The 8,800-nt window shown below is 39.5% G+C and overlaps 1 non-coding gene across 1 annotated transcript; it reads left to right on the top strand.

Moving 5' to 3' along the window:
• Positions 1 to 7,222: 7,222 nt before the first annotated feature.
• On the top strand, positions 7,223 to 7,327 carry LOC112204529 (U6 spliceosomal RNA). The gene has a single exon (XR_002938161.1). It is a non-coding gene; the product is annotated as a U6 spliceosomal RNA (small nuclear RNA).
• Positions 7,328 to 8,800: the final 1,473 nt, after the last annotated feature.

The following is an 8,800-nucleotide window of genomic DNA, read 5'->3' as shown; positions in this document are numbered from 1 at the left end:
TGGGTGTGTTGATGTGCACCTGTGGTCCCAGCTACTCAGGAGGCTGAGGTGGGAGGATCACTTGAGCTCAGAAGGTCAAGGCTGCAACGAGCTGTGATCGCACCACTGTATTCCAGCCTGGGTAAGTGAGACCCTGTCTCAAAAAAACAAAAATAAAGGGAGCATATAACAGTAGGATCTAATCTAGCCTAGGCAAGTACGGCATTCTTGAGAAGTGACTTAAGCCCTGAAGGACTGGTCGAATTGTCTGTGTGAAGATTGGCAGCGGGTGCTCTGAGGGGGAAAAGCGGAAATAGCATATGCAAAGACGCTGAGGTAGAAAGGGAGCTCTGGCCTGCTTGTGTGATTACTGTGGGAGAATGAACAGGAAGAAGACGCAAGTAGAAGCAAGAAGACCAATTAGGAGGTTCAAGGACCTGCCTACCTAAGGTCAGTTAGCCGGTGATTGCCCAAGCCAAGACTCAAACTCATTTTTATGAAGGCCCCACAACCTCATCTCCTCAGCAGTTGTTAAACAATATTTGATAATGGTGTTCATGTCAACCTGGCACATGTCTAGAAGATTCTTAAGTGACTTTTTCTTTTCACATGGCTTTTTGACCTTTTAAATATAATATGTTTTAATATGATGTTATTAGCTGCACAAAGGAAGGGAACTGCTCATTTGAATGAACCAGAAGAAACTTGGAATTTTGCCTGCCTTCTGCTTCAGCCCTGCCAAAATGTAATTTCTTTAATTCATTAAATCACATTCTTGACTAATCTGCTCAAGTCTGTACTATGCCTTGGCCTTTTTCCCTGTGACAATTTAGGGATCTTTAAAGAAAATATTTTGAAATGTTTTCTCTTGATCAGGGTGCTTGTGGTTAGATATTGCATACACTGCTTTTATTTGCAGAATGAGCTATTTTTCTACCATGTGATCCTTTGTTAGAAATGAACATGATTGTGGCTGGGCGCAGTGGCTCATGCCTGTAATCCTAGGACTTTGGGAAGCCGAGGCAAGAGGATAGCTTGAGCCCAGGAGTTTGAGACCAGCCTGGGCAACATAGCGAGACCCCTTCTCTACAAAAAAATTAGAAAATTATCCAGGCCTGGTGGCACATGCCTGTAATCCCAGCTACTTGGGAGGCTGAGGTGGCAGGATCGCTTGAGCCTAGGAGGTTGAGGCTGCAGTGAGCCGTGATTGTGTTACTGCACTCCAGCCTGGGTGACAGACAGCGAGACCCTGTCTCAACAAGAATGCAATTGTAATTTTGTCACCTTTATTTTAAAAAATCATTTATCAGGTGGTTGCTATGAAAAGCAATTTAGATGTTTACAACCTCTACCTTCTAGGGACTTAAGTGTGTTCAGAAGTATTTAAAATGAAAATAATTATCTTAGCTAATAATGATAAAATTACTGTGGAGCATTGAGGGCTACTTTGTGCCAGGCAATCAGCTTTAAACACCTTTGATTTTCTCCCTACGATGAGGGGTATACTGTGATTTTTATTAAACATTTGGGGAAACTGAGGCTGAGTTTTCTAAGAGCACGCAGGTGGAAAGTGATCAAGCTGAGTCCTCAGCTTCATATCTTCTCAGGGTCCTTGATCTTCGGCACCCTGTAGTTTTGGTTCATTTTAGGCAATTATCAGAAGTCACCTCAAATGCCAAGAACCTGTGTAACACAGGGGATGAAGTAAATGTGAGCAATGTAATGAAGCGTTTCCTTATGAACTGTTGTAAGGATTTTGTTCCAGAGATGAAGTATGAGAAAAATATAAGCCAATTGTTCAGTTTCATATTAGTCACCCTCTTCTACTGAACTTCGGTAAATTCAAAGCTTCCCTCTATACCAATTTACTTTTATAGGAATATTACAAAATCTGTACTAAGAAATATTAGAAAATAACCTGTACTTAATAGGTTTAATGGAAATTAAACCCAAATATAATGGAAATCTGAATGAATGCTCATTTAAAAAAATATAATTTATAGCAGTGGTTCTCAAACTGTAGCGTGCATTTGGGTCCTCTGGAGCGTTATGTTAAAACACAGATAGCTGGGCTCCAACCCCAGACCTTCTGATTCAGGAGTTCTGGGACTGGCCTACAAATGTACATTTTTGACAAGTTGCCAGCTGTATGAGGGTTCTCCAAAGGGACAGCATAGGTATATTGGGAAGGAGATTCATTATAGGAATTGGCTCATGTGATTATGAAGGCCAGGAAGTCCCAGGATGTTCCCCAAGAAGTCTCAAGATCTGCCATCTGCAAACTAGAGAACAAGAAGGCCACTGGTGTAATTCAGTCTGAGTCTGAGGGCTGAGAACCTGGGAGCACCTGGCATAAGTTTCCATCTCCATCTGAGTCTGAAGATCCAAGAACCAGGTGCGCTGATGTCTGAGGGCAGGAAAAGATAGAAGTTCTAGCTCAAGCAGAGAGCAAGTATTTGCCTTTCCTCTCCCTTTTTGTTCTATTCTGGCCCTCACTGATTGGATGACACCCATCCACACTGATGAGCATCCATATTGGCAGTCTTAACCCTTTTCCCACTTAGAAAAAAAGTGCAGTTTGTGGCCAGTGCTTATTTAATTTTACATAAACAGGCTCTTGGAGGCTAAAGCAAATCGGACTGATTTTCAGTGTGAAAATAAAATAGAAAATATTATTTCTAAACAGACCTAACATCACAACCATCTGAATTATCAGAATCATCTATTTCAGAAAAATCGGATTCATCAAATGAATCTTCCATCAACTGTTAGAGAACGATGTTAACATTGCTCATAGGAATGCTATGTTTTCTAGGATTTGACATTTTCAGCAATTGAGAATTACTATATTTTGTAGATGGAAATGCCACTACTAAAAACAGAATCCTATAAATAGGATGATGTCTTTTGTTTCCAAAGTCGATATACTAGAACGATGTGAAATTTTTTTTTTTTTTTTTTTTTTTTTTTTTTGAGACGGAGTCTCGCTCTGTCGCCCAGGCTGGAGTGCAGTGGCGCGATCTCGGCTCACTGCAAGCTCCGCCTCCCGGGTTCACGCCATTCTCCTGCCTCAGCCTCCCGAGTAGCTGGGACTACAGGCGCCCGCTACCACGCCCGGCTAATTTTTTGTATTTTTAGTAGAGACGGGGTTTCACCGTGTTAGCCAGGATGGTCTCGATCTCCTGACCTCGTGATCCGCCCGCCTCGGCCTCCCAAAGTGCTGGGATTACAGGCGTGAGCCACCGCGCCCGGCCAACGATGTGAAAATTTTAAAAACGAGATCTTTCGTGGCAAGGTTATCTTGGGGTACACACTGCAGCTGCAAGCACCATGGGCAAGTATTCTCAGGGCAAACAGGAAGAGAGTTAGTGAAGTCTACTAATTCAAATGCTGATCTCTTCTTGGCACACCCAGAAGTAATGTTTTACCGGCTGCCTGGGCATCCGTTTGCCCAGTCAAGTTGGCACGTGAAATTAACCTGCATACCAGGTAATGTTTCTGCTGCTGGCCTAGCGACCACACTTTGAGAACAACTAATAAGTCATAAGACGGTAGAACCCCTAGATAGTAATAAGTGCTAGTGAAATGAGCTGGCCAGTAGCTAATCCCTGAGAAAGCCATTTCCTAGTCTTATACCACATCAGTAATCCAAAGCAGGATGGCGATCTGAAGTCCCGAATAGTCAAGGGTGATACGATGACTCTATGGAGCCATCACCACTATTGGGAAGACAGTGGGGACACCTGCCTCCCCTACCTTCCACACCATGTACATGATGGCACGTGGCTTAGATGTGCAAACTGCACAGTGTCAGCTTTGTGATGATAAACTCTTCCACTCAGTCTGCTATGTATATGGCATAGTCACTATACTGCTAAATTAAATAAATCAAATGAGTGAACATAAATCAGGATTCAGATACCAATTAGGTAAAATACTATAGTTTGTATATGATGAGGATTATCCTTTTTCTGGAATGTTTCAGCATCCAACCTTTGCTGTGTTTGTCTTCTTGCAGTGACTGAGAATTAGCTGAAATAACTGTAAAAGCGTAAGGTTCCCATTTGGCTGGAGACGAAATCACAGAGGTTGGTTTACTAAGCCTTAAGAAATTCCTTTAGATTTGATGTGTCCAGACTTGTACTGGAATATGAAATATTCAATTTGACAAGATCTGTGAGTTCCTAGTACGTACGTGTTTTTAGAAATGTGTTTCTCAAAATACAATTAGGAAAAAATCCCTTTGAAATGCTAAAACTACCTTTAGTGGTGATAAAGATGCCGACAACCCCTTCTGTTTAAATAAAAACAAACAACTTTTAACCTTCATGATGTTATAATAACATCATTAACTTGTGTAGACAAACATCAGTGCTCACATTTAAAGTAATCATTAAACATTTTCAGAGTTATACTTAAAATGACTTTTTAATCATACTATAAAATACTGCTGCAAAGTTGTTGGTGGGGTACTAAGTTGTAGTTCTTATTTCTTCTTTCTCTAGAGTCTGTTTTGGCTCTACCTTGGGGGGAAAATTCCCAAAGAATTGTAACTGAATACAGAAGCATTTTAAAAAATCTTATTTTAAAGAGGAGGAGAAATTTTAGAGCTATTTCTGATAATAAACCTCAAAAAGTGAGAAGTATTAGAATTTATCTTGGTTAATTTTCTTTTTTTAATTAACGAGCATGCATTGCTTATATAAAACTTTTCTCTGTGTGTGTCTGTATCTGATGCAGTTAGAAGTTCAATGTGAGTTTCGTGATTCCCAGGGAAGACTTAGGGAACCTTGGTTTCTGAGTTGTGCTGTCCTCTGACTATGTGGTGAGTCTTAGTCTCTGGAGTCAGCCAGATCCAGATCTTAGTCTCATGGAGTTATCCATGATCATTTTAAACTTATTAAAGTGCTATGATGTACAAAGGTGCTTATGAACCTAAAATTTGAGGAATTAGATACAATGACTATGAGGTTTTGCTTTTTAGTAACTGTTTCTCATTACTTCATTGATCCAAAGTGAGATTTTTAAAGCTAAAGTCCTTGTTCCATTAAGATAATTCTGTCATTTGTCCAGTTACTCTCCTTACTCAAATTCCTAGCCCCTTTGGTACTTTCTCTCTAGCTCTTGCCCTGCTTCATGATGTTCCTGAATAGTTTTAGTTTTCTTTGTTTATTTTTCCACTTTCTTGGGCCAGACCTCCAATTTAATTCTTTTAGTTGAATGAGCTTCTTTCTCGCTTGTTACACACTCACTTAGGGCTCATTCCTCCCTGCCTTAGTCCCAGTACGGTCTCAGTAATGACATGCAGTATGGGGACTTTGGACTCCTGTTTGAACAAACCAGCTTTGAGATGATAAAAATTTGAATATGAATTGAGTTCTTGATGATAAGAAGTTGTTAATTTTGTTAGGTTTGTTAATGGCATGGTAGTTACTTTAAAAACAAATTTCTGGGCGAGTGTAGTGGCTCATGCCTGCAATCCTAGTACTTTGAGAGGCCAAGGCAGGAGGATCACATGAGCCTGAGAGGTTGAGCCTGCAGTGAGATGAAATTGCACCAGTGCACTTCAGCCTGTGTGACAGAGCAAGACCATGTCTCAAAAGGAAAAAAAACAAAAACAAATTTATTCATTAGTTATAAATGCACACTGGTGTTCTTATAAGTGAAAAGATATATTGTTTTGGTTTTGCTTTAAGATTCCAGCAAATATAAAACAGAAAAAGAGGGAATATATTAAAAAGGCTGGCAAAATATGTATCATTGTTGAAGCTTAGTGATGGGTGCATTGTATTCAATATAGTATTCTCTTTTGTATATATTTGAAGTTTTTCATAATAGAAGGTTTAAAATTTTAGAACAAAAATGAATGTGGAGGTTCAGGATCCTACCAGATGTTTCTAAATGAACTTTAAGTGACAATGGGGAAAAATGTCCATATCATCCTGGAGTTTAAGGCAGGGAATTCTTGGTAGGGGGCTATTGAAAAATAGCCAAACTGTTAGTCAAAAATGTACATATGATCTCATGGCCACAGATAGTAATGTAGAAGACAGATCACGAAAGTACTAATCCTTGGGTGAGGAAGAACAGGAGAAGGCAGCCCAAGAACTTACTGAGGCCCCAAGAACTAAGGAAATCTGTTTTGTAAAAGGACCTGTATGGCCAGGTGTGGTGGCTCACACCTGTAATCCCAGCACCTTGGGAGGCTGAGGTGGGAGGACTGTGTGAGCCCAGAAGTTTGAGACCAGCCTGGGCTGATTTAATTAAATTAGCTGGGCATGGTGGCACACGCCTGTGGTCTCAGCTACTTGGGAGGCTTAGGTGGAAGGATTGTTTGAGCCTGGGTGGTTGAGGCTGCAGTGAGCTATGATCATGCCACTGCATTCCATCCTGGGTGACAGAGCAAGACTCTCTCTCAAAAAACAAACAAACAAACCTATACAAACAATGGTAGGAATGTCGAGGAACCCAGGAGTGAAGATAGGATTAGTCAGATGCTGTGAGAGGAGTTGGAAAAAACCAGTGTAGAATGGGCAGGCACCTTTGAAAAGGCTAGAGGAAAATTTTGGAAGGGCATTAAGGAGGAGCATAGCAAAGAAGTCTAGACCTATGACTTGGAGCTGTTCTGTTATATAAATAGGATATCCAGAGATAGCAAACTGCTCACTGCAGGAAATAGGGGAAATAGAGGATAATTTGGAAGAACACCCCACTCTTATTATTTGTGGCAGTTATGTTCTATAAAGTCGCTGTGGACATAATTAGTGAATACGGAGCCATTGCTCCTAGGGGGAACAATACAGAGTTAGATTCCTGTGAGCCTCTGGTTATAACGATTTTGTCAACTGTCAACCGATCAATACATAGCCTTGTTTTACATGTGTTTCTGTTTAAAGATACCTTGTTTAATATACATTGTTGATTCATTAACATTGACTTCATGGCGAAGAGCACTGTATCTCATGCCTAAATGAAGCTTAGCCAATGCGTCTCTTCTTCCTAAGGCACATCATGGCCTTGTTGTGATTAAGAACATTAGACGACACTAAGGCATGATGTTTGGGGCTCATTTTAAACAGCAAAATCACCAAGAAACCCACAAAAATGAAAAAAAAAAGCCCTAAAAACTAGCCACAAAAGGGACATTTGTTAATAGTATAAGGGCTAGTACAAAGAGTGTAGGCTGGTTTTTTGGCTTCAGCTGGGTACATGTGTATGTGGAGTGACTCAAATATTTTGGTGTGTACTTGCTTCAGTGGCACATATACTAAAATTGGAATGATACGGAGAAGATTAGTATGGCCCCTGTGCAAGGATGACACAAATTCGTGAAGCGTTCCTTAATAAAAAAAGAAAAAAAAATTTAGGTTCTCTCCACCTGTGCGCAAATGACAATGAGCATTAGTCTTGGGGTTATAAATAAGTTTTAGTAGATGAATTTGCAAATGTGGAATCCATGAATAATAAGGATGTACTGTATTTTTCCATCTTTATTTCTTAATTAACAACTGTGATCTGTATTTTAAATGAGCCTTTTTGGGGGAGCTTGATAGGCGTCGAGTGTTTTTCCCAAAGATTTGTCACCTTCTTGTGAGTTGTCTAGTCTGTTCTTTTGGTTTTATAGATTTATTCTAAACTAAAAGTTAGTGGTAGTTGCCATTTATAATTTCTTGCAGAGGTTTTTGCAGAGATCATCCATTTAATATTTTTGTGCATTGAAGGTTTTAATTGTACAGTCAACACTGTCATTCACTTGTGATTTTCATTTTTTCCAAGCTTAGAAAACTTGAAGGATGATGACTTTTTTATTGGAGAGGTTAAAAAAAAAAAAAAGTAGGTAAAAGTGATGGATGCCTAGGCTGAGGGTGGTGACTGAATATGTGGTACTTGAAATTGAGTTTGAGTGTCCAGGCCTGGTTTCATTATATCTTGGGACACTTAAAAAAGTCTTGCAGAGGCAATCTGCTTGAAAATGCTGTATAAACCTTAAACCTCTGTAAATTGTAAAATGTAAGTACATAATAATTTCTGATTTGTAGACTTCTGCTGACAATCTTTCAAGACGGGAGAAAGGTGAAAAAGACTGAAAAGACAAACAGATATTTTTCAGAAATGAAAAACATGTACATTTTCTGAAATAGAGAATGAGAGATTTTTCTAAATGTGACCCAGAAGGCTTTCAGGTGATTTCCTAACAAGATTTGAGTTTTCTCGGATTAAATATGGTTGTGGCTCTCTACCACGTGCCCCAGTCTTATCTTTGTTATGCCCCTTCACACATACTCTGTTCTTCACATACTCTTCCTTCTGCTGGCCGGTGCTTCCCTGTTTCTGGAACTTTCTTAAGCATTTTTACCATGTATTATAGTTATTTGTATTGTAGTTATGTGTCATCTTTCTTCCTCTTAGAAGAGAAGTTTCCATCTTACTCCATGTTTTCTATTGTAGACCCTAGTTCAGTGCCTTTTAAACAGCAGATATGGAATAATCCTCTAATGGAATAAATGGGGAGAAGAAGGGATAGTTTGTGGTTACCTGGGAAAGAAGTGTGGTTAAGTCAGCATGGGTTTCTCAAGAACAAGCCTTTCTTGAATTAACCTCATTTCCTGTATAAATCAGATACTTATTGGAGAGAGAATTTGGGTAATGTTGTTGTTAGAGGATATCAGAATAAAAAAACTACAAGTTTCATTAAGTTCTTAGGATTTTTTATGGATAAGTTGGAAAAGCATGGGCTTGATTGTAATAAGATAGATGAATGTGTTGCAGGTTGATTAACTGTTGACTTTGTGCAATTCACTGCCTTGCCAGTGCTATTCTA

Source organism: Pan troglodytes, chromosome 11, assembly GCF_028858775.2.
Source record: "Pan troglodytes isolate AG18354 chromosome 11, NHGRI_mPanTro3-v2.0_pri, whole genome shotgun sequence".
Taxonomy (NCBI): Eukaryota; Metazoa; Chordata; class Mammalia; order Primates; family Hominidae; genus Pan; species Pan troglodytes.
The sequence above is the reverse complement of the archived record's forward strand: the minus strand, read 5'-3'. Positions and strand labels throughout refer to the sequence as shown.